We start from the raw sequence: 5,000 nt of genomic DNA, 5'->3' as shown, positions 1-5,000 counted from the left end.
AGCTCTGACTTCCTGTTCGCTACGAGGTTGTGCGCCGCCATTGCTGTTTGTGGCTTTCTTCGTAAGTGTTTAATTTGAGCACCTTCCGCTGCATTTAGAAGCAAGAAACTGAAGAATTAAAGAAACGGCGTTCTTCGAAGGTGAAGCAAAAGATTCTGAACAAGTACACATTGGTGCAATTAATTGTGCACCGCCTTTCACTCTCCAACGCGAATACTTTAATAATACATGTCGAAATGGAATCGACAGACACATGGTGAGAAGCGGTCAGTGTAAAACGCAGACTGCAGACTGCAGACTGCAGACCGGGGGTAAAATGCAGACTGAGGTTATAATTTAATTGTTGAAAAAGCCCAAACCCATAAGAAATGCTAATAGTTAAGCTAGGCCTAATTAAGCCTAATACAAAAATTTGGTTTTATCAACGGAGTTGATAATGTAAATTGGCCACCGTACAGAGATTCTAAAAGCTGACGTTTCGAGCGTTTGCCCTTCGTCAGAGCGAATCGAGGGATTATGGGTTACGTGTAGTTTTTATAGTAGAGTAGGAGCTACGCTATTGGTGGTAACATGGCAACGTGAAAAATAGGAATATATTAGTTAAATGAAAAGCGTTCGTTAATACCGTGAGGATTGAGGGTGCCGATTTGAAAGATGAATTTTTGTTCCAGATTCTTGCGGCTTTCCGTCGTACCTAGATGTAGGGAAAGGCCGCAGATAGCCATGTGTTTTTTGGAGTGGTTAGGCAGATTAAAATGGCGAGCGACTGGCTTGGATGCATCCTTGTCATTCTTCTCAACATCGCGAAGGTGTTCACGGAATCGGTCACCTAGTCGTCTACCTGTCTCACCAATGTATAATTTATTGCATAACGTGCAGGTTATGCAATAAATGACATTTGCGGAGGTACATGTGAAACGATCGGTGATCTTAACAGATCCCTTAGGTCCCGATATCTTGCTAGTGTTAACAATGAAAAGACAAGTTTTGCATCGTGAGCGCGCGCATTTGAAAGTGCCGGGTTGCTCGTTAGTTTTGAGCGCGCTTCTAACTAAAAAGTTGCCTACGTTTTTGTCGCGTTTGAATGAAATAAGTGGAGGTTGCGAAAAGATTCTACTAGTCTCGGGATCATTTTGGAGTAATTTAAAATTACTAAGAATGATGCTTTTGACTGCGTGATTATGAGGATGCAAAGTGAGGGTGAATGGAATTCTGTCATTCTTATCTTTTTGTGACGTTTGTAGTGATGACTGTCGATCAAATTGTTGGGCGCGATGATGGCCCGCTTTGACCACAGAGACAGGATAGCCACGTTTTTCGAAGAACTGGCACATCTCCTCTGATTTGCTGGAAAAATCGGAGTCATCACTACATAGACGTCGAAGTCTAAGAAATTGAGAATAAGGGATGGAGTTCTTGACATGTGATGGATGTGACGATGAATACAACAAATAACTGTGTGAATCAGTAGGTTTGTAGTGCCCACTAGTACATAGCACGTTGCCTCTAATAGAAACTTTGATATCTAAAAAAGCCAATGAAGTTTCCGAATTTTCCCAGGTATATTTAAGAGCCGGATGAAAAGAGTTGACGGAGGTTATAAATTGATCGAGTTCTTCTCTGCTGGATGAAATAGCGCCGATGCAGTCGTCGATGTAACGGCCGTAGAGTTCAGGTTTGGGGTCGTTGTACTGATTAAAAAATTGGTGTTCAACATATCCTACAAAAAGATTGGCATAGCTAGGTCCCATTCTTGTGCCCATCGCTACACCATTAATTTGTTTGTAATAGTTGCCGGCGAATGAAAAACAGTTAAGCGTTAAAACTAGTTCGGCAAGGCGGAGGAGCGTTTCCGAGCTAGGTTCTTTGACAGTGCGTTGATCGAAAAAGTGTTTAAGTGCTTGAAGACCTTCGCTATTAGGAATGACTGTGTATAGAGATGTAATGTCCATGGTGAAAATAAGTTTGTCTTGGCCGGAGAAATTGAAATCGCGGAAAATTTGTAGTGCGTGTGTACTGTCTTTAATGTATGATGGCAAAGATTTGACGATAGGCGTCATAATCCTGTCTAAGTAGCTAGAAATGAGTTCGGTGGGGCAACTACAGGCAGAAACGATAGGGCGACCTGGGTTGTTGGGTTTGTGAATTTTAGGCAAGAAGTAAATGCACGAAGTTCTAGGGGTGTTGATGATGAGATTAGTGGCAGTGTCCGGTCATTCTTGATTAACTATAAGATTTTGAATGGTGTCTTTGACAAGTTTTTGATTTTTGGAAGTGAGATCTTTAGGGATTTTGGCATAAAACGAGGTATCCGAAAGTTGCCGCAAAGCTTCTTTTTGGTAAAGGTCGGACCGCCAAACAACTACCGCGCCGCCTTTGTCGGCCGATTTGACAGCTATGTCGTTGCGTTTACTAAGATTTTTAAGCGCCGCCCACTCTTCCGAGGAAAGGTTGGAAAATTTAGTGTTGCGATTGAATTTAAGTTTGTGAATGTCGTGACGGCATTTTTTGGTGAAAAAATCTAAAGAGGCAAATTGTCCCTCTGGGGGAGTCCATTTGGATTTGCGAACTGGAAGTGTTTAAAAAAATATCTTTATTAGAAGTGTCCGAATCATCCTCTTTGTCGTGAAAAAAGGCTTTTAACTGAACGTGGCGAAGGAATTTTTCGACATCTTGCTTAATAGAAAATTCGTTGGTGCGTTTGGTAATAGGGACAAAATTTAGGCCCTTACTGAGAACAGATTTCTCTGAGTCAGTAAGCGGAAGATTTTCTGGAATTGTAATTACGGTATTATGGCTATGCAATGTAGTGTCGTCGGTAATTTGCGGACCTATTAATTGTTGAAGTTTTAGAGTCTTGGTTTGGTGTAAATGGTCAAACAGTCCAGAATTAAGTTGTCGGATTTTGGCGCGAATCGATTGTACTAAAATTGCTGGACAGATTTTGGAAAGTTCGGAGCGGCAATGAAGAATTTGTTTGTCAAGTGCGATTCGTTTTTGGCACATAGCTCTAATTGTGATCCTCATAATATTACGTGAAAAAGAATTTTGCGCACATTGAATTTGGTGAAGATACTGATTTGAATGAGAGAATGTAGACGGATGAAAGTTCGAGCGAAAACCTTTAGGAATGACTCTAGAATTGAGGCAACGGCCGATGAAGTTGATGTGACTACAAAACCTAGTTTTGGTGAAAATGAGAGTGGCTAAACGGAAAGCTAAGTTACTGCTAAGTGTGGGAAATCTCTCTCTTTTAGAATCTCTGTACGGTGGCCAATTTACATTATCAACTCCGTTGATAAAACCAAATTTTTGTATACTACTTCCCCACCGACGCTGCACCACAGTTTCTTTACAAAATAACCCTTCACTAATTAAGCCTAAGGTTAGCATTTCTAAGGGGTTTGGGCTTTTTCAACAGTTACGTTATAACCTCAGTCTGCATTTTACCCCTGGTCTGCAGTCTGCGTTTTACACTGACCGTGGTGAGAAGACTCGAGAAGTCAGTCTCTGCCGATCCCCTAAGCTCACGAGGGATTAATAAACTCCATTTGGAAGGTGACTTCCATTTGGAGAGTGACTTCGAAGCTATCAAAGTATACCAATGTTTATTAAGCTATCACGAAGTTTTGCAAGCCGAGTCATCAAAGCCATATGAATCCAACTTGAACATCAGTGACATGAAAAACAGTGAGGCAACCAAGCAACCTATGCTTCCAGACACTAGTACTTGTGTGGCGGACAATAATGACGAACTGTCGAAAGACTCGGTCATCGATTATGTAAGGAAAACTGATAAGGAATCCGTACCAATCTCCTACGATAGAGCAAGGGCTGAGGCCGTTCGCAAATGGAAACACGCTCCCTGGAACAGAGAACTTTCCACTGAGAATTCCTTATAAGAAAACGTCGAGCTTGTTTCATAAAGACAAGGTAATTAGAAAGTGTATGGTGCATTATTTAAAGAAGAACGTACCGAGTTCGTCTGAGTTGAGAAAGTGTTTATCTCTCGCTTTTGGAAAATAATATTATACTGCAGTAAGAATGTCTAGACCTACACCGCAACTCAGACGTAACAAATCTTCGAGAGTAGGAGATTCTAATAGTCATTTTTACCTTATTACCCGCAGGACTCCTAAACACAAAAAAGACTTTTCAGTTCTATTGTGTAGTCAGGATCAATCTGTAACTAAGCATTCAACAAAACTGAATCAACAAAATGAGAGTTATTGTCTAACAAGAGAAAAGCTATTGATATCAGGAGACATTAAATCGAACCCAGGCCCTGTTGCTCATGGAACGTGTACACATGCAGTACTGAGAAATCCTTCTATAACACTGTTGCAGGCTCGATTTGCTCAGAAAGGATTGAAGACACTAGAATGTACCTCAGATGGTTCATGCGTCTTTTCTTCTGTTGCCCACCAGTTATACAATGATCCTTCCTATCACATGGACGTGCATGCTGCTGGAGTCGAATATGTCAGAAACAAACCGTCAACAATTTATTGGACCCATTACAGAGCAATTGTGGGTGTGTTGTCACATTAACATACATGGTGTGATGCACTTATTGTGCAAGCAGTTTCCGATGTATTAAATGTTGCAACACATGTAAATGAATCCATTGAGGGGTGGGCACCACTAACTGTTATCAGTCCTATAAGCGGACAGCAGGGAACTACTGTTATTAACATTGGACATCTAGATGAAAGAAACTATGTGTTTCAGCAGTTCAGTTAGATTATTATAATGACAGTATTTCAGCTTATGAAATCAGCAGTGTTACCAATGTCAACAATTTTTCAGAGGTAATAATCGATTAATAAACCATGGCCAAAAATGATGTGAGTGTCAGTAATAATTTCTACAAAGCAGTGGCAAAAAGATGTTATATGAGAGAATCTATCAAACGGAAGAGACAAAATGAAGAGTTCGGATCAGGGAAAAGAAAAACAATGCAAAACACCAAAAATATTTGAAAATATTGAAGCAGCAAG

At 40.6% G+C, this 5,000-nt stretch overlaps 1 protein-coding gene across 4 annotated transcripts in view; it reads right to left on the bottom strand.

The window, feature by feature from the left end:
• The window catches only part of LOC138003285 (beta-2 adrenergic receptor-like), a 57,880-nt gene that overhangs the window by 43,184 nt on the left and 9,696 nt on the right, over nucleotides 1-5,000 (bottom strand). For 3 of the 4 annotated variants that reach the window (XM_068849282.1, XM_068849271.1, XM_068849240.1), the window contains exon 2: nucleotides 4,389-4,468. The exons of the other annotated variant lie outside the window; for it this stretch is intronic. The gene's annotated coding sequence lies outside the window, so the exon portion shown is untranslated. The remainder of the gene's footprint in view (nucleotides 1-4,388; nucleotides 4,469-5,000) is intronic. 4 annotated transcript variants of the gene reach the window in all.

Source organism: Montipora foliosa, chromosome 1, assembly GCF_036669935.1.
Source record: "Montipora foliosa isolate CH-2021 chromosome 1, ASM3666993v2, whole genome shotgun sequence".
In the NCBI taxonomy this organism is placed as follows: domain Eukaryota; kingdom Metazoa; phylum Cnidaria; class Anthozoa; order Scleractinia; family Acroporidae; genus Montipora; species Montipora foliosa.
This window is presented reverse-complemented; position numbering and strand designations above follow the sequence as displayed.